The sequence below is a fragment of the Crinia signifera genome, chromosome 6 (genome assembly GCF_055691185.1).
Source record: "Crinia signifera chromosome 6, ASM5569118v1, whole genome shotgun sequence".
Lineage (NCBI taxonomy): Eukaryota > Metazoa > Chordata > Amphibia > Anura > Myobatrachidae > Crinia > Crinia signifera.
In genome coordinates, this window is record NC_139222.1 from 258,518,410 (window position 1) to 258,540,044 (window position 21,635).

The following is a 21,635-nucleotide window of genomic DNA, read 5'->3' on the forward strand; positions in this document are numbered from 1 at the left end:
ATATCCCTAATAACATTTTATGTAAATCTCTTTATAGATAAATAATAATAATAATAACAATGTCTGTTTTATAGAACTGAAATCATGTAGCTCCATAATAAATAAAAAAATGGTGTTGCCTTGCAACATCAGTGACAGGATTATGTGACTAGTTGCCAAGGGTGGATTGGAGGTTAAGAGGGTGACAGACTGGTTGGGTGAGATTTATTGAGATGCGATTTTTAGTAAGGTTCCAAAATCGCACCTTATCACATTTTTCAAAATCACATATTTTTTGGAAGTTTTCGACCATTTAATGAGATGCAAATTTGCGTCAATAAAAGGCGATATGGTGCATGAAAACGTGCGATTTTTAGTCATGGTATGTGCATTTTTGTGCAAAATGAAAAGAAAAAATGGCGTGGGGTCCCCCTCCTGAGCATAACTTAAGCTGGGCCTGGTTCCTAATATACGGAGGACAAAAAAAGCATAGGGGTCCCCCGTATTTCTGAAACCAGCCCTGGACTCTTGGACCAGAGCTGGTTCCAAAAAATATGGGGAACAAAAAAACCTCTGTATTTTGGAACCAGCAACAACAGCCCGCGATGTCATGACACAGCCAGGGGTGGGACACTTTTACATAAGGTCCCCCGGCCGTACCGTGCGCACCATGGCTGGTTAGCCCTAGATGGGGTACCTTGGGGAGTGGGGATCCCCCCATTAAAGCCCCCCCCCCCAGGCTTCACCCATCCAGAGCTGAAGCCCGGGGCTGTCCCCGTCATCCCTGACCAATGCATGCCTGGCTGATACCTGTAAATAAATAAAAAATATATATTACTTTTTACAGGTGAACTAAAAGTCCCAGCAGGCCTCCCCCGCATTCTGGGACTTGGTGAACCACAAGTCCCAGCATGCGGGGCATTATTTTCTTTTTTGAGAGGGGCATGTGTCTGACCCGGGGCCAGCAGTGTCCCACTTTGGGGGTTACAGTTGGGAGTCCCCCCTGCCCGTCGTTGCTCAGCAATATTGTAGTCAGGGGGCATGGTCAGCTGCTCTCAGAGCAAAGGAGATGCCCCCACAGTGGCAAAATTGGGGTGTGGCTTTCTAAAGCCACTCCCCTTCATTGGAAGCCACACACCCTTTTCAGTTCTGCATGTAGGTGTCTCAAATGGGACAGGCTAGTGTGAATGTGCCTCTTGTCCCTCAACTAGTGCCTAAACCTAACCCCCCCCCCCCCATTCCCCACCCGCAAATTAGCCTGCCAGCACACTCAATGATAGGGACAGAGGCAGAACTCTGGGAGGCAATGGAGTAATCTGCCTCCGGGCTCCTGCTCTCAAGTGACTTTCACACTGGCTAACATCTCTAAAGGGACAGTGAAAATTATTGTTTGAACAGAGACCTCAACTCTACACTAGCAGTGTCAGTTTTTAAGTGCAGATTGGTCGGCCCTAAAAGGAGCACACCGGACAGAAAGGACCCAACTGTGAAGGGCCTATGATGGTATACAGAGAATACCCATAATTGACCACTCAGTGCTGTCCGTGTGAATCTATACGGTTAAAAATCTGTGACAGGAAAGGAAAGACCCCATACATTAGTGTAAACCCTAACAGTGGAGTTTCATAATTAAAGTGCGCCTCAAAGTCTATAGAGGATCTGGTATGTCGACGTCCTGTTGGGATATACCCTACGCGAAAGAATCGCGAGAATTGTGTCAATAACATCTGCGAACCCCTGATGAAGTCCCTTGCAGGGACTAAACGCATTGGGAACGTTAGTTTGCTAGTTTGAAAATTTCTGAAATACAACATTCAAGTTTTTATGGTCTGAAAAAAGCACCTATATTGAATGAAAAGAAAAAAAGAGACTTTTTAATAAATGTTTATTAAGTATTGGACTTTACTTTGATTCACTTCCAATATAACTAAAGGCTACTATAGAACAAATTATTGAGGGTTCAAACAGGGGCGCCAACTTACTACTGCTATCCACATTCCCTTTCCCCGTCCAACAGGGGTTCTTGTAAGTCCGGCAGCCGAGATTTAACCATCAATTAGAAATTGGCGCGAAACAAGAGTCTGCTCCCTATATATATATATATATATATATATATATATTCCATAACAGACATATATATATTTATATATTCCATAACAGACATATATATATTTATTCCATAACAGACATATATATGTATCAGAATAAATACCGTTTTTTTTTATATATATTTGTATTATTATTGAAATGTAAAAGTGGCGAAACATATAGAGCGCACTTCTATCGCGTCTTCTTTCCATCTTTCCCGTTTAGTACCTTAATCAACAGCAGGGTACTATAGAAGTGCTGCCCATACATTAGCGCAGAAAAAGGACCACATCCCCCACTTTCGAGACATGACTTCTTCAGGGGTAACTTTCTAGGTGGTGAGAAAAGATGGGGGAGGTCACATTAACTTCTGTATATCGGATATAAATTGGATCAAAAATAATCCTTAAAACGTACATACCAGTATGTTGTTTGTGCAGTGTGTAAAAATACTACACGTGAAACGACTTCCAATATGAGATAAAAGGACGTCAGGTGGAACCAAATAGAATGCGCGATTATGCAGCATCTAAAAAGTATTATACAATAATATAAGGAGGGGAGCATACAGAAGAGGACTATTTACACATGATGATCATACATTTCGCGGATGGTTTTACATTCCGATAAAAAACTCTAAAATCAATTGATTCGGCAGAGGGACAGATCGACTTTTCCTATATATATATATATATATATATATATATATATATATATATATATACACACAAGTGGCTGTGGTGGCACTCTGTGTTGTCTGTACCGGAGGTACTATGGCTTGATCAATGGCTCCGTTGCCTTCCAATGCAGGGCTATGAGGCTCTGTGCAAAGAAACCGCTGGGGGGTGGGGGAGTGGCGGCGGAACTCAGAAAGAAGGACAGGAGACAAGTGGTGTGGTAACCGACGTTCTCACTACAGCACCTTTATAAAAAAAAGCCTGCGGGCTTTTGAAACGTCGGTTACCCACACCGCTTGTCTCCTGTCCTTCTTTCCGAGTGCCGCCGCCCCCCCCCCAGCGTTTTATATATATATATATATATATATATATATATATTTATTTTATATAACGTTGTGTGTGTGTGTGTGTGTGTGGGGGGGGGGTCACCAATATACATCTCGGCAAACTTACGCCACTAGATAGGGATGCCATTTGTTAGGATGCCGTCTGCAGGTATTCTGGCGTCGGCATCCTGATCCTTGTTGAGGTTCTGGTACCGCTCTTCTGACCGGCGTGGGTATACTGAACGCTGACCACATCCCTGCCTAGCATTTGTCGATAAACAAATGATTATTTCTGCAGTATTGTGTTATTACACTCTCGCATTGTTACAGCGCTTGGCAGTGCTGCCGCTGTATGAAGATGATCATTTGTCACCGTGCCACAGAAAAATGTCTGTGGGCTTCACAACAGGCACAGAAGCGAAGTCTAGCTCTGCCATGAATAGCTGTATAAATGTAGCCATGCAGCGACATGACACTGCACCCCGCAGAGCTGTATAGGTATCCTGCCGTCCTGCCGCCGCGCACAGCATTACCAGCAGCTGTGCTCTTTATGTTGCAAGTTCTGTTAATATAGAAGCCACAGACTCTGAAGAGTTCCCCAGAGGACGTCCAGATGTGTTTTATTCTAATAGGGACATTACACGCTAAATTAAAATGAGACAGTAAAACTACAATGACTCTCAGAGCACAGGCTTCTCAGCCTCAAGCTGCATGTGTGACGTCAGCTTCCCAATAAATGTGAATTAACTAGATGCAATAACTGTTCATCATTCGTATAATAAATAGCGAGGAGCAGAGGGAGACAGTGAGAGGCAGACAGCGAGAGATGGTGTGTGAGAGGCAGACAGCGAGAGATGGTGTGTGAGAGAGAGACAGATAAATAGCTAACAACACAGAAATGGAGATACGATATAGGCAGCAAGGAGATAAAATAAAATGGCTAAAAATATAAATTTATAAGCAGTTTAGAGAAATACGGAACGATAAGGGACGATAGAGCATCCAAACATAAAGGCAAGGGTTGACTTTTTAATAGTAATATTTTGTATGTTAATTATATTAGCCACGATAATGGTTTATTGTACAGAACAGGGTTCTGTGGGTTAAATCCTGGCACCAGAGACAGAGCTAGAACTTTGCGGGCCGCATGGCAACATTTTGATAGGGTTCTAAGTCCCCACCCCAATGATTCTAGAGAAGAACTTCTGTCTGTAGCGGTAGATATTTTTTGACCTTTAGTACTTCCCCCAGGTCACCTTATGCCACATTGTAGGGCCCCCAGGTACTGTTATGCCACATTATAGTGCCCCCAGTTCAGAGTAGGCCACACTGCAGTGCCCCCAGTTCAGATTATGCCACATTGTAGTGCTCCCAGGTCACATGTTGCCATATTTGTCATAAATTGTGATACACAGAACCCCCTGGTCATATTATGCCACTTTGTATAAGCCCTCAGTTCACTTAATGCCACTCACAAATTATGCTAAATTGTCTCTCTCGCTGGAAATGCCCAATTGGCGTCAATGAAAGTTCAGTACACAGTGACAGTGCCTCTCACCGATCATACTCTCCCAGGCCAGGTCCCACTATGAAGTACATGTGACAAATAATGGGTTGAGGTCAGGCTTAGTGTCAGCCTTCCATGGGGCAGTAACTGGATCATCGATATATCTTCTCTGCAAGTTAGTTTCAGCTAAAAATAATTCTCTGTCACCGACAAACTGTTCACAGCAGACCTATATAGTTTGGCATGTAAATGATGTATTCGCTCATAGGGGGAGATGTATCGAACTTTGGAGAGAAATAAAGTGGATAGATATAAAGTAACTTTTTTTAACTTCCATTTTGTCATCTGTCATGGAAAATGACTGAACCTGATTGGTTGCTTCTTTAGCTTTCTCCACTTTACCTCTCTAAGATTGAATAACTATCCCCCATGAACTGCAGTGATTCTGTACAGTAATGAAGGATGGGACAGTACTACATAAGGAGGCGTGGCCAATGCAGATGCTAAGCTTACTGACCCCGGATGATACTGGGGTTCCCCATAGGAGAGTGCTCTAGCATAATCTTACAGATAAGGGGCAGATGAGCTGTTGGCAAGCCCCTTAGGTGGAACTTTCTCTGGGCCCCATAGATAGGAACTTTCTCCTCTACCCATTATAGTTACACAGGGCCACCACCAGATATGTTGGGGCCTGGGACTGACCTTCAGAGCGCCAAATCCTAGGCTCGGCGCTCTGCAGGCTGCACTGTGAATTGTGTGTGCCTGGCTGGGGGGCCGCCGGGTGGGGGAGGCATTGTGCGGGTGCGGGGGTGGCGCCATGCCACTGTGGGCAGCTGCCCGGGCCCCTTCAGAGGCCGGGGCCCGGGACAGCTGTACCCACGGCACCCAACTGTCGACAGCCCTGTAGTTACAAGCCTGCTTGGCACCAGAAGCGTGATGACATGAGTTGCTGCAAAAATGCTCATATGTTTGTAATAGAAAACAATCAATTATTTCATTAGTAACAGAGTCCACAAGGATGGCACATGAGATATGGCAGGCCGGTGTTGGCATGCTATTTTATAAACAAGGTAGATGATGGGATGATGGGATCCTTAGGACAAGTCAGCCTAATGGATGGGGGTTTTAAGAGTTGGACACTCTCAGCCAATCAGCGGACGGTTTTTGTGCTAGTATCCACTGATTGGCCGAGAGCAACAAACTCTGCTAGAATAGTGCCAGTGACTAGTGTTCCTAAATACCCTGCAGGACACTGTGGCCCGTGATTCACTGCGACACAGAAGTGGGACAGCGGGGCGGTGCCAGAAAAGTGGTTCTGTCTAGTAGTACACAGGACATTCGGGAGGTAATGGATGCTTCAGGCACCAAACTTTGATAATCAGCCCATACCCAGTGGTACGCAGTACTTACACGTTTTCTTTAAATATGGTTTTTAATTCTTATAATTAGTTCTGGAGTCAGAAAAATGAGTAAGTGAAATCAGTTCGGAATTGAATAAAATGAGCATATGAGGCTCATCCAGAGTGTAGAAGCTACCCTTTATTCAGAATCAATTTAGAACTTTGGGTTGGAACCAGAACCTTTATTTTGGAGTACTGACATATGTTATCATAAGAGAAAAGCACTGGCAAAAGCAGTGATATATCTGTGCGGCAGGGTGGAGGTTTGGGGAGACCAATGAGACATCTGGAAGAGATAACAGGAACAATGAGACAAATGTACATAGACACATAAACACAGATGGGGAGGTGCTGCTGTTTAAGGTTAAGGTGAAGTAACAGTGGACATGGATGGTGGAGAATTACCTTCTAGCCAAAAGTCCCAAATCTGATGACCTTTGGCCGCAGCTATCAGTGGACATGACCTTCTAACCCCCAACAAGCTGCTTCTGTTTTAGCCAATGTGTAACTCTTTGTCGCTAGCTATCTTCAGTGTTCTGTGAGACAGAGATGATATAGAATTGGTGCACAGGCCCAGGTACACATACACATTGGGCCTGATTTAGAACAGCACACTGGGCTGCAAGTGTTCAGAGGCCAGCAAGCAGGTAGCAGCCTGGCGAACTGGCCTGAATGATCCCCATAGTCATGGTTGTTTTATTTTTGCAAACGATATGTATCATTTACAATATTACTGTGCATATCATCTTGTGTAGGGTGGCCAATCCCGGGATCGGTGGGATCCCGGGATTTATCCCCAAAATGTCCGGGATTTCAATCCTGGGATTGAAGTATCCAATCCCGGGATTCTGTATTAGACTGCGCATGTGCATGCGCAGTCTAATGCCGGGCAGCGTCTGAGCACGCACTTAGACGGTGCCGGGCTGTTCCCGTCCTGGGGTGCGGCCTGCGCAGTGTGATTCAGTCATAGGTCACGCTGCGCAGGCCGCAGCGCTACGCCACCAGCGCCTGAACCCGCTCACCGCCGGGCTTCCCCCATCCACAAGCATCATACCCGCCGCCTGCCTCTGCACTGCTGCTGCCTGCCCCCTATGCTGCTCCTCAGAAGTAAGTAATGGTGGCGCCGGAACCCGCTAGCCACCAGGCCTCCCCCAGCCGCACGCATAACACCGAAAAAGAAAACCAAATTATGCAGCGCTGTTAAAAATAAAAACCAATAACTAGTTGGATTGACTTCACAATTTTTATAATAAGATATTTTTTAAAAAGAATAACACAATTTAATAGGCCATATGGCCACACATGTAAAACATAGACTGATAAAAGTGCATAGGTGAAATAAGCAGAACTCGGATAAACTGAATCACTGTCCGTTCCTATAGTGCCTTGGAATAAATGATAGGACCACCTCTGTATTCAGAGTGGGTTATAGTTACCGTCCTCCTTGCTCAATTTGGGGGGAGAATGGATCCTGATGGAATATAAATTTCCCTTAGTACGTCCAAAAGTCCCTTTTTTGAGTAGAGAGTCCTTTAGGTAGGAGTGGGGCTTGCCACTTGATGTTAATGGAGCAGGTAAAAGAGGAATATTCGGTCCTTTCAGGCTGGTTCGGGCAGTTGGAAAAGCAAATATGCTGGGGTCAGTAGTCCGCTTCTGCTTCTGGGGTTAGTGTCCACCTGACGCGTTTCGCTCAAAACAAGCTTTTTCAAAGGTGTAATGGATACGCATAACACCCACCGCCTGCCTCTGCCCCGCTGCCCCCTGCTCCCCTCGCCGCTCCCCAAAAGTGAGTCAGTGTGGGGCACAGGGGAATTTTTTTTTAGGGATGCCAATCACGGGATCCCGGGAATCACGGGATTGAGCATTTTAGGCAGCCAATCCGTGTGGACGCACAATATTGGATACCCGGAGCCAGCCACAGCCGATATAGTTGAAAATATTGGCATTGGCCGGGTCGGCTAGTCTGTATGGGGCTTGTCTGTATTACATTACATTTTATTATTACACAAGAAAAAGGTTCTATTGGGTGCAAGCAAGCCAAAAGGACAAGATAAATAAAAATAATGATGCCCAATATACTAAACTCATAATTAGTTGTTATTATTATTATTATTAACAGTTTCTTATATAGCGCATACATATTCCGTAGCGCTTTACAGAGAATAATTGAACATTCACATCAGTCCCTGCCCCAGTGGAGCTTACAATCTATATTCCCTACCACATGTACACGCACACGCAGACATTCTAGGGTTAATTTTTGTTGGAAGCCAATTAACCTACCTGTATATTTTTGGATTGTGGGAGGAAACCAGAGAACCCGGAGGAAACCCACGCAAGTACGGGGAGAATATACAAACTCCGCACAGTTAGAGCCATGGTGGGAATCGAACCCATGACCTCAGCGCTGTGAGGATGTAATGCTAACCATTACACCATCCGTACTGCCCCCCAGTTTAGTTAAACAAAAACTGCACTCCAACATGACCCTCCAACATGACAAATTCCATTAGGTCAGTGATTCCCAAACTTTTTTGAATCACGGCGTCCTAGAGCATCAAAATATTTTCAAGGCACCCCTAGGCCAAATGCTTCTTATCGAGAAATTCAGAAAAAAATATTATATTAAGTGCATTGTGTTTATAGGTCACAGTTATCTGGTGAGGGACAGGATTTGCTTCTGTTTGTCCACATATATTATGATTGGCAGCCACAAGCACTGTTTTTTGCCTGGTACATTATAAATAATATGAATTGATCTCGGTCCACCAACCCATGGCACCCCTGCAAGTGTCCTGAGGCACCCCAGGGTGCCTAGGCACACAGTTTGGGAACCACTGCATTAGGTACAAAATGCTCTGTTCCTGGACTTCCCTGCCAGTGGCAGTTACAGAGGTTGTACTCCAGCACAGTCCAATATTCAAAGTGGGGGGTTACATCAACTGTCAGTGAGTCCAGGACAGTGATGTTTGGGGTGGCATTAGGTGTGGCTCCCCTTTTTGAATATTGGACTGTGCTGTAGCCCCACCTCAAAACTGCCACTGGCAGGGAAGTCCAGGAACAGAGCATTTTGTACCTAATGGAATGGGTCATGTTGGTGCTCACCATGTACTGTAGGTGGCATTTTATACACTAAAAGTGTGGGTTTAAACAAGGAATAATTGAATAACTGTCTCAGACAAAACAGGTTTTTAGATATTAGATTTTAGATATTGTTGGTTCATTGTTATTTCTGGTTTAATATTACAATATGAGATTTCCTACTATCAATTTAATACTAATACTCAAGCAGAGGGGGGGGGGGGTGTCTAAAAGCAGAGCTATATTGGGGTTCAGGGCTAATCTTGCAATGCTTGCCGCTCTTCGCATGAATACTGTCATCTAGTAATGCCATATGCATAAAGATTTTTGCATTGGATGGTTCTTGCGATAAGAGCCGTCCATTTCGCTGATAAGACTTCTGGATTTATGACCCGAGTCCTATTTGCGCATGCATCCAGTGACCCGCCCTCCACCACGGATGCTGGGATGGATCCAGTGGGATCCCTCAAAGCAAGAAGCTGCAATAGATGCCCATAGGCTTCTATGGGCAACACTGATATGGCAATAACCACCACATTCCAACCCCAGAATGTATAGCATTCCAGGCTTGGTGCATATGTGGGCCATGGCCAACCCTCCAAAAATGGCATTTTGGGGGCTGGTAGGAGAGACGCAGTGGGGGCTGGTACAAGAGATGCTGTGGGGGCTGGTAGGAGAGACGCTGTGAGTGTTGGTAGGAGAGACGCTGTGGGGCTGGTAGGAGAGACGCTGTGGGCGCTGGTAGGAGAGACGTTGTGGGGGCTGGTAGGAGAGACACTGTGGGGGCTGGTAGGAGAGATGCTGTGGGAAGACGCTGTGGGGCCTGGTAGGAGAGACGCTGTGGGGGCTGGTAGGAGAGATGCTGTGGGGGCTGGTAGTAGAGACACAGTGGGGGCTGGTAGGAAAGTCTCTGTGGGGGCTGGTAGGAGAGATGCTGTGGGGGCTGGTAGGAGAGACACTGTGGGGGCTGGTAGGAGAGACACTGTGGGGCTGGTAGAAGAGACAATATGGGGACTGGTAGGAGAGACACTGAGGGGCTGGTAGGAGAGACAATATGGGGACTGGTAGGAGAGACGCTGTGGGGCTGGTAGGAGAGACAATATGGGGACTGGTAGGAGAGACACTGTGGGGGTTGGTAGGAGAGACACTGTGGGGGCTGGTAGGAGAGACACTGTGGGGGCTGTTAGGAGAGACACTGTGGGGGCTGGTAGGAGAGACACTGTGGGGCTGGTAGGAGAGACACTGAGGGGGCTGGTAGCAGAGACATTGTGGGCGCTGGTAGGAGAGACACTGTGGGGCTGGTAGGAGAGACAATATGGGGACTGGTAGGAGAGACGCTGTGGGGGCTGGTAGGAGAGACACTGTGGGGGCTGGTAGGAGAGACACTGTGGGGCTGGTAGGAGAGATGCTGTGGGGAGACGCTGTGGGGCCTGGTAGGAGAGACGCTGTGGGGGCTGGTAGGGGAGATGCTGTGGGGGCTGGTAGTAGAGACACAGTGGGGGCTGGTCGGAAAGTCTCTGTGGGGGCTGGTAGGAGAGGTGCTGTGGGGGCTGGTAGGAGAGACACTGTGGGGGCTGGTAGGAGAGACACTGTGGGGCTGGTAGGAGAGACAATATGGGGACTGGTAGGAGAGACACTGAGGGGCTGGTAGGAGAGACAATATGGGGACTGGTAGGAGAGACGCTGTGGGAGCTGGTAGGAGAGACACTGTGGGGGCTGGTAGGAGAGACACTGTGGGGCTGGTAGGAGAGACAATATGGGGACTGGTAGGAGAGACACTGTGGGGGCTGGTAGGAGAGACACTGTGGGGGCTGGTAGGAGAGACACTGTGGGGGCTGGTAGGAGAGACACTGTGGGGCTGGTAGGAGAGACAAATGGGGACTGGTAGGAGAGACGCTGTGGGGGCTGGTAGGGGAGACACTGTGGGGGCTGGTAGGAGAGACACTGTGGGGCTGGTAGGAGAGACAATATGGGGACTGGTAGGAGAGACACTGTGGGGGCTGGTAGTAGAGACACTGTGGGGGCTGGTAGGAGAGACACTGTGGGGCTGGTAGGAGAGACAATATGGGGGCTGGTAGGAGAGACACTGTGGGGGCTGGTAGGAGAGACACTGTGGGGCTGGTAGGAGAAAAAATATGGGGGCTGGTAGGAGAGACACTGTGGGGGCTGGTATGAGAGACACTGTGGGGGCTGGTAGGAGAGACAAGATTAAGCAAGGGCTGCCTAAGCCAGAGCGTACTTAAGAGACTTACATTTTTTGGTTTGGCAGGAAAGGGTTAATGACTGCTAGTGTGTTTAAAGTTGGTTTCAGTTTTGTTGAAGTAGCCTTTGGGTGAACTGGAGGGGGGGGCGTGAGCTTAGGGAGAGGGGTATATATAGGCAGGTCCTTACAGGGGTACTTCCTCTTGCAGATTCTCTTCAGCTTCAGCAGTCGTGCCAGTCACAGCCCGATCAGCGTTTAAACCAGCTAAGTGCCTGTCTGTACACCTTTTTGGTTCTAGTCCTTTGTGCTTGCAGCAAGCATGTCCCGTCCCCGCCGCTCAGCTCCCCCTCCCCGGCGCTTCCTGGATGATTATTTGCCCATCCAGGCTCCCAATATGCCCACCCCCCTGCCTCCAATCTCAGTGGCTCCCCCGTCCTTGGCGCCAATACCCCCGCCCGCCACCGGGGCTCCCAGCCTGCTCCCCCCCCCACCGGGGTTTCTACTCCCGGCTTGGTGGCCCTGGGGCCTGATCCGGACTTACTCGGATCTGGCCTCACCGCGGCTGGCTGTGCGGTGGCCCCGGCTCCCCCCCCCCCCTTGGTCACCGCAGCGGGCGCGCCCTCGGCGCCCGCTGCCTTGCTGCTCTGTCCCCCGCCGGCTAGGCCGGAGACTCCGGCGGATGACGCCACAGCACGCTGGGGGGCGCAGGCCTATGACGCCGCGGACGGCACCGTCCGCGCGCCTTTGCCTGATCCCGGCTTCTCCGGGACGGGCTTTCAGTCAGCGCTCGAGCAGGGAGCGCATCCCTCGAGCGCCCCGTCCACCTCCCGTTACAGCACCAACATGTGCGGGGGAGCCAGCGCCACCATGCAGGATGGCGGCCCCCGGCTCCCGGGTGCATGGTCACCCGGGGGCGCCTCCGCACGTCAGGCCCCGCCCCCACCCCTGTCCCCTGCATACCAGATAAGGGGCCTCATTCAGCTCCCAGCCGGGGCTGGCCCCAACAGCACAGGGACTGCCACACAGCAGCCTGCCCCACCCACCTCTGTAAACCCGGCGTTGCAGGCCCCCCCAGGGCCTGGGGACGGGTACCCCTACCCGTCCACCCCACTAAGGGGGCCGCAGGCACCATCAGCGCCCGTCCCTGCCCCGGGGGGAATGCAGGCATCGGTGAATCCCACCACCGCCGCCCAGGGGGCGCCGAACATTCCTGCCCTCCCCCCCCCTGGCTCCCTCATCCCCAGCTGGGGAGCCGGGGGTCCGCCACCCGTACCACAACGTCCCCCAGCGGGCCCGGGGTGGAATGCCGTGGCCTCAGCTGCGCCAGCCTCCGGCGTGGTCCAGCTGGTGTCCGCCCAGTCCTCCGTGTCCGCCACCTTCGCGATCCCCCTCCGTCCTTCACCTGCGCAGGGATACGGGCAGGGGGAGTGGCCCCAACCTAGCATGGCTGCCTGGCAGACCTACTCCTCCCAGCAGCAGTCTCTCCCGGTGTCAATGACACCATCTTTTGCCCCGTCCCATTACCCGCGTTTCCCCCCCCATTACGGTTCCCAGCCCACGTGGTCCTTTAACTCCCATCCGGGGTCCGCGCATTCGCAGGCAACCCCGGGTTACCCCTGGTACGGTCCCCCTGGCGCCTGGCAACAGCAGAATTATTGGCAGCAGTCCCAACCCTTCGGGCCCCCTCCTGCCCCTTCATACCCCCCTTGGGCCCCGCCGTTCAATGCGCATGTAGGAATCGGATCCGCTTCAGCTTCCGCCCCCCCCATACCCCCCATGCTGCAGTCCATGGCAGGGCCGCCGCTGCGGCCTTCCGATAGCGCGGCTAATTCATCATTTAACTTTTCATCGTTTGTTTCCTCAGAAGTTTCTCCCAGGTGGCCGGCTCCAGCCACCACTACCTCTTTACCATCCAACATGGATCCGAGCGGGAATGTTGCTCCACCTATACCCGCGATCCTCCCCGGGGCCCAGCCGGCCCTCTTGCCTTTGCCTCCCGTAATCCCGGAGGCGGCTGTCGAAGATGTCGGGTCAGCACGTCCGTCTTCCGAAGTCCAGACATCCGTTACAACCACCGTCCTTCCTTCCCCTGTGAGGTCGGGAACCGCCGATGCGGTTGAGGCCGGGACTTCCGCTTTGCCAGCGGCAGAAGTGCTCCCGTCAGGATCAGGTGAGATTACTGCTGCACGCACATCCACATCCGGGTCATCGGGTACTGACAGCTCAGCTAGCAGCGACGAGTCAGGCCTAGAAGGGCGCCCGCGTAAAATTAGAAAGTTGATCGCGCGGGCGGTGGCAAAGAAATTAGGGAAGGCCAGCGCGCCTAAGAAGGCGGCGGTTCCGAAGGAACCGCCCTTGCACGCGGAGATGATTCATTGCTCCAACACTGCGGTTACCAGGGGCCTGCGCAAAAGGGTGCGCGATAAGATCAAGGAGGGTAAATTTGTAGACGTCTTTGCAATTACCGAAGAGCTAAAGGAGGGGCTAGACGAGGCTAAGAAGCCCGGGGGGGTTGGCGAGCATGCGTATTGCAGCTTCAACCACTGGCTAAAAGGTTTCATGGTTTTCTCCTCCTGTTATTTGGACGAAAAGCCAGAGGAACATCCCAACATGGTCAGATACATCTTCATGATAAATGAGATGTATCTGAAGTACAAGGGGTATGCCTGGAGGGATTACGACAACAAGTTCCGTCGCAACCAAGACGGTAACACCACCTTACCCCTCGGTTTCAAGGACGTGGAGATCTGGCTGGAAGTCACCGGCCAGATCACCACGTCCGAATCATCGGTCAAGAAGCCCTTTCCAGGGAAGAAGGGGGCCACGCCCCCTTCCAACAAGGGAAAGTGCTTCGCGTTCAATGATTCCAAATGCACACGCGGCGCCAGTTGTCGTTTTAGACACGCCTGCCGAGTGTGTGATGGAGGCCACCCCTCTAAGGATTGTAAGTCCGCCGCTGCCGCAGCATCCCGCAGTGAGCCCGCTGCAGTCGCTAAGTAAGGCCCAATCACCTGTTCGGGTGCCCGCGTTGGCTCTTTGGCTGGCACGGTACCCCAACAGGCCGGACGCGGAATTCCTCCTAGAGGGTTTCACTTCGGGTTTTCGTTTGCCCATAGGGGAGGGAGTGACGGTTATCTCTCACAGGAATTTGCGTTCGGCTACGGAGTTGCCCCGTGTGGTGAGACAGAAGGTGGACGCGGAGATCGCATTGGGTCGCATGTGCGGCCCATTCGTCTCGCAGCCTTTAACCGACTTGTGCATCTCCCCAGTAGGGGTGGTGCCCAAGAGGGTGCCCGGTAAGTACCGGTTAATCCAGCACCTGTCCTACCCACACGGGCGGTCCGTTAATGACGCCATTCCTGCCGAGCTTTGCCGGGTTCGTTACCAGCTCTTCGATGAGGCCCTGGACGTAATCCGGGGTTTCGGCCCAGAAGCCCTTTTGGCCAAACTTGATGTGGAATCCGCTTTCCGCCTCTTGCCCCTCCATCCCACGTCATTTCGATTCATGGGTTTCCGGTTGGAGGGGCGTTTCTATATTGACCGTTGTCTGCCCATGGGTTGTGCCATCTCGTGTGCCTACTTCGAGAAATTTAGTACTTTTCTCCACTGGTGTATTCAGGAGGGCACCGGCCATAGGGGCATCGCCCATTACTTGGACGATTTTCTTTTTGTAGGCACACGAGATGGTTCGGCTTGCCAGGAGTTGCTCGCCTTCGCGGGGGCGCTATTTCAAGACCTGGGAGTACCCGTGGCGGACGACAAGACGGAGGGCCCCTCCACTTGTCTGTTCTACTTGGGGATTGAGGTTGATACGGCTGCTGGTTGTTGCCGTCTCCCGGCTGACAAGGTCTCTCGTCTTCAGGGACAGTTGAGCGAATGTCTTCGGTCAGCTAGAATTAGGCTCCGCCAAGCGCAGTCCCTGCTGGGGTCCCTGAACTTTGCTTGCCGGGTTATCCCCATGGGGCGGGTTTTTTGTAGGAAACTTGAGAGGGCCACGGCGGGGATTTCCAACCCTCACCACACCATTCGCTTGTCTGGCGAGATTAAGGGCGACCTCCGAGTGTGGTCCTCCTTTTTGGAGGATTTCAATCGAGAGTTGTTGTGGCCATCACGGCCGGTGTCCAGCTTACGGTTGCAGCTGCACACGGATGCAGCCGGTTCAGCCGGCTTTGGTGCATACTTCCAAGGCGAATGGTGCGTTGGGTCTTGGCCCCCTTCGTGGGTCTCTCGGGGCTTTACCAGGAATCTGCTTCTTCTTGAGCTGTTTCCCATTATTGTTGCAGTGGAATTGTGGGCAACGCAATTGTCCGGCAGGACGATTGTTTTTTGGTGCGACAACATGGGGGTAGTTCAGGCGATTAATAATCAGCGGGCGTCCTCGCCGCAGGCTTTGCGGCTGCTGCGTTATCTAGTACTTACATGCTTGCGTGCCCAGATTGATTTTTCTGCATCCCACGTGCCAGGCGTGGATAATTGTATTGCCGATGCCCTTTCCCGTTTTGACTTCCCGCGCTTTCGGGAGCTAGCGCCAGCAGCGTCTTCGGTAGGTCTTACATGCCCGCATTCTGTCTGGCAGATTATAGAACAGGGATGACGGACTTAGCCCGGCAATCCTTGGCCCCTTCTACCCGTCGGGCCTACTTTGCTGCCTGGCAAGACTGGGAAGCACATCGCCTTAGGTTTACGTTTCAGGGTAAGTCTGAGGAGGACTGCTTGCTGGCGTTTGTTTGGGATCATTTCTGCCGGGGTAGGTCCAGGGCAGCCATGGGTGCCGCTTTGGCGGGAATTGCGTTTCATGCACGTTTGCGGGGAATGCAAGATCCTACTAGATCCTTCGTGCTTAGTAAGGCCTTGCGAGGTTGGGCTAAAGAGCGCCCCCCCAAGGCTGATACGCGCAGGCCCATAGATCTACATTTATTGGGTAGCTTGATAGGGGCATTATCAGAAATCGCTGACTCCCCATTTGAGTCTAGTCTATTTGGTTTAGCCTTCTCCGTGGCTTTCTTTGGCGCTTTCAGGATCAGCGAGCTGGTTGCAGCCAGTAGGGCTTCTGCGAGCACAGGAATACTGTTCACGGATGTAGTATTGTCGGAGTGTGCTCTTAAGTGCAAAATTCCTCGGTCTAAGACCGATCAGCTAGGCCGAGGGAAGTGGGTCACCATGCAGGCTCACCCGGAGCCAAGGTTGTGCCCCGTGGCTTTGGCCACCATTTACGCGGCTGCTAGACCTCAGGGCGGGCCCCAATGGCTGCTGCATAGTGACGGGACTCCGCTTTCCAAGTTTCAGTTTGGAGCGGTATTTAAGCGTTGCTTGCACCATCTAGGTCTGAGGGAGGGCGAATATGGTACGCACTCCTTCCGCATTGGGGCAGCCACATGCGCAGCGGCCAGCGGGCTTCCTGACTCTTCCATTCAAGCAATGGGTCGATGGAAATCCGCTGCATTTAAGACTTACATTAGGTTAGATAAGGTTTAGTTGTATTGCGCCTTACGCGCTGACCCAAAAACGTTGTTTACTCGCTGGTTTTGGAACAGCTAGTGTTCCGGAATCAGGGTTGTGAAGGACTTTCTTGCTTTTTTTACCTCCGTGGGTCCTCAGTAATTTCAATTCGGCCCACCTCCCCCTTCCGGGACACACGAGAGGTTTTTATCAAGTTTTCGACTTCACTTGGGTCCATTGTTACTAACTTACATGCTGTACTAATCTTTGTAATGTATAATTTCTGATGCTAGGACCTTTTTCTTTCAGCTTCCCCTTCAATACCCCCAGGACAGATGTGGGTAGTGGGACATTCTTTTGTATTCTGGGCCGAACGGCACCCTTTAGCTAGGAGAGCTTCTGAATTGTCCGGTGGACGGCTAGTGAGATGGTTCGGGGTCAGGGGGCTTAAGTGGTCCGGTCTATTGCCCTTATTGCTGCGTGAAGAGAGGGCTTGGGGTCGCCCTGCCATAATAGCTATTCACCTGGGTGGGAATGATTTGTGCCAGACGAAGGGCATGGCCGTCATATTGGCAATCAAGGCGGACCTCCTCGAGGTGATGCGCCTTTGGCCGTCGGTCCACATAGTTTGGTCCGACATCGTCCCCCGTACAGTTTGGCGTGGTTCCATTAATGTCTCCGCAGTTGACAAAGCTAGGAAGAAGGTGAACTTCGCGGTGTCGAAATTTGTCTTAAGTAAGGGGGGATCAGCAGTTCGCCACCCCTTGCTCGTGAGATCTAGTGCCCAGTACTTTGCCAGCGATGGGGTCCACCTATCTAACTTGGGTTTAGGGGTAATGTTGGGGGATATTTTTTCCTGTTTAAATTAAGTTAGCGGACACCTAGGTCAGTTTTCGTTCGGGTGGCATGCGGCGGCCCTTCGAGCCTATTTTTAGTTTGGCTCTTAGAGCCTGGCGGTGGCGGTAGGGCGTCACGGTCCAGCGGTCACTTGTGGCATGAGAGGGCGCTGGGAGGCACTGCCCCCTGGAAAGACGGCAGGGTGTCCTGCCTTTGCGGGGGGGCGCGGTGGGCACTCCGTCAGCGGAGTGTCCACACCGGCCAGAGCGGGGGTGGTGAGACCTCCCAGCGTTAGGTTGTGCCTTAGACAGATGGGCCGTCTCAGTCGTCCCATATTTAATATAATCAGTTGGGGCGTTTTAAGTCGCCGCCATTTTGAGATGTGACTAGAGCTGGGCATTCCGTGGCGCCTTATTGCCAGCCCTTTACGAGAGGGTCATACCACGTTAATAAATATACTTATGGCCTTTAAATCTAATTGTTACGGTGTCCGTGTCTTTATTGTCTCAGCGTGAGTTATTTTTAGTTAAGCTAGCTTAAAGGGTGTGTTAGAGTTTCAAACCAAATAAATGTATAGACGCCTTAGATTAAGCAAGGGCTGCCTAAGCCAGAGCGTACTTAAGAGACTTACATTTTTTGGTTTGGCAGGAAAGGGTTAATGACTGCTAGTGTGTTTAAAGTTGGTTTCAGTTTTGTTGAAGTAGCCTTTGGGTGAACTGGAGGGGGGGGCGTGAGCTTAGGGAGAGGGGTATATATAGGCAGGTCCTTACAGGGGTACTTCCTCTTGCAGATTCTCTTCAGCCCCACCCACCCTCCCTTGCCTTCGGCATTTCAATTTTATAGTCAAATCATTGGTACATTTACCATTTTCTCAAGCTAAGGCGGTAGGGCGTCACGGTCCAGCGGTCACTTGTGGCATGAGAGGGCGCTGGGAGGCACTGCCCCCTGGAAAGACGGCAGGGTGTCCTGCCTTTGCGGGGGGGCGCGGTGGGCACTCCGTCAGCGGAGTGTCCACACCGGCCAGAGCGGGGGTGGTGAGACCTCCCAGCGTTAGGTTGTGCCTTAGACAGATGGGCCGTCTCAGTCGTCCCATATTTAATATAATCAGTTGGGGCGTTTTAAGTCGCCGCCATTTTGAGATGTGACTAGAGCTGGGCATTCCGTGGCGCCTTATTGCCAGCCCTTTACGAGAGGGTCATACCACGTTAATAAATATACTTATGGCCTTTAAATCTAATTGTTACGGTGTCCGTGTCTTTATTGTCTCAGCGTGAGTTATTTTTAGTTAAGCTAGCTTAAAGGGTGTGTTAGAGTTTCAAACCAAATAAATGTATAGACGCCTTATATGAGGAATGGTAGGAGAGACACTGTAGGGGCTGGTACGAGAGACACTGTGGGGCTGGTAGGAGAAAAAATATGGGGGCTGGTAGGAGAGACACTGTGGGGGCTGGTAGGAGAGACGCTGTGGGGCTTTCGGGCTGGTAGGAAATATGCTGTGGGGCTGGTTGGAGAGACACTGTGGGGCTGGTAGGAGTGACAATATGGGGGCTGGTAGGAGAGACAATATGGGGGCTGGTAGGAGAGACACTGTGGGGGCTGGTAGGAGAGACGCTGTGGGGCTTTTGGGCTGGTAGGAAATATGCTGTGGGGCTTGTAGGAGAGACACTGTGGGGCTGGTAGGAGAGACAATATGGGGGCTGGTAGGAGAGAAACTGTGGGGACTGGTAGAAGAGACACTGTGGGCGCTGGTAGGAGAGACGCTGTGGGGGCTGGTAGGAGAGACACTGTGGGCGTTGGTAGGAGAGAGGCAGTGGGGACCAGGGGATTTTTATTGCCGGCCCTGCTAAATCTTAAAGCATTTTGCAGAGCATTTATCACACTCTTTGGGGTAGATTCTGCTTCTTATTTAGTACCTTCTAGAACATAATAGATAGAATGTCATAGTTTGCTATGGGCAACATCTTATCTTCAATAGAACTCCAAGCTTAGTAAATTTACCCCTAATGTGCTTTACCCATGATTATATATGATCAAACACCAATAGCAGCACCGTTGGAGCAGGTAGCCATGGTGCACATTGGGGTCTAGTTGCCAGGGCAACAGACATATATCAGGATTTGACAGGCATGCATATTTAAAAAAACAGCCACAACTTATGTGTACATCCAACTCTATGTTGTTTGCAGCACAGTAAAAAGTGTCAATCCATTTATGCTGCCCATACTCGGTGCGATGCGCATCGTGCATTTTAAACTAGATTGCATCGCATCTAGGGTCTGATTCTGGTTGGCTCAGTAAGTTGCGAACATCGCAGCTTACCGAGTGCCAGAGAGCCAGCCCCGCCGCTCCACGGTATACCCGCCCTCCCGCCTCCGATTCCCCTCGCAACCATGCACCCAGCGTTTTCATGGGGACGCCCATGACACGCTGGGTGTTCCCATGGGCTACCTTGCCGCCATCGACCACTGGCTCACCTGGATCCCTGCGAATGGCTCGGCGACTTGCAAAGCCACTCGCAAAGGGGACCTGCAAATAATATACCAAGCACATGCACAGTCCCACAAATGGGAGGGGCCGAACTCGCAGCCATAAAGAGAAGATTAGAATCACCCCATAGTTCAAAGCGTTTGAACTAGATGCAATGCAATCTAGTTCAAAAGGTACCGTCAGCACATAATCTATGTGCTGTGCGCAGTGGCGTAACTAGCTTTTGGGCGCCCCCCCGCCGTTAAAGGGAGGGCGCCCACCCACGCACCCCGCCGCACCACCCACCCAACCGCACCAACCCTCACCCGCCCCGCCCCACCAACCCTCGCCCGCCCCGCTGCACCAACCCCCGCCTCGCCGCCCATGCAATCCCCCCCAGTCTTACCTGACTACGCTCAGTACGCGCTGGTCCCGGCTCCCTTCTTCTGCTATGAGGACCACCACAAAATGTCTGCCCCCATGCAGCAGACAGTTTCAGAGAACTTTCTGCTGCATGGGGGCGGACATTTTGTTGTGGTCCTCATAGCAGAAGAAGGGAGCCGGGACCAGCGCGGAAGACTGACAGGTAAAGACTGTGGGGGATGGCGGCGGGGTGTAACTATAGCACTGCAGCCCCCGGCGCCCGCACATGCACAGCACCCCCCCGCGGTCGCGGGGGCTGTGGTGCTATAGTTACGCCCCTGGCTGTGCGCTAGGATGTGCGCAGAAGCGCGCATCGCATCGCACCTCGTATGGGCACCTTAAGTCTAAATAGAAAATATTACTTCAGCTCTAAGGTATACTCCAGCAAATAACCGACACTCTTTGTTTCAAATGTTACCTGGACATAAGAACCATCAACTCTCAGCTTCTAAAGGTCACATTTAATTGTTCATTTAAATTATACAAATTTGATGATAGAGTCTCTTTAACCTAAAGATGCAATTAATCGATATTTTAGGGGTCGCTGGGTAGTATAATATTAAAATTCTTATGGAGACAAAAAAAAATCAAAGCATAGAATTTGACAGCAGACAAGAACCACTTGGCCCATGTAGTCTGCCCATGTACATAAATACTATGCTTAATTCTTTGATTAACCTAATGCCACCCATACACTTGTGCGATGGCATTTGATGCGATATCGGGCTCGATTTCCACAGAAGCTCACCTTTCAATAAATACCATCGAAAATGCTTTTTTTGAAGTACAATTGTGCATACAATCATGTGATTTCTCAAATGCCCCTTGCGATAAAAAAATCAGGCCGGATCACATGATCGATTGCGATTACATCGAATGCTGTAAAGAATACACCAGATTATCGAACAGATCTATGCACAGTGGGTGGAAGAGGAGTGGGCTAGAATTGAGCAGGAATCTTCAGCAATCAAACATCGCACTTAGAAAAATCGAATGCGCACAAAACGGCATTCAACCGCAATTTGATAAATATCATGTGCGGAACATAAGACTATGAGATGCGAGATTCGACCAACGTGATCGCGCATCACGTGAAATGGTACGCAAAATGTGCATACAATCATTCGATTTGTTGAACAGATGTGGTCGAAATCGAATGATTGCATGCAATATCTCACAAGTGTATGGGCAGCATAACAGTATCTTTTT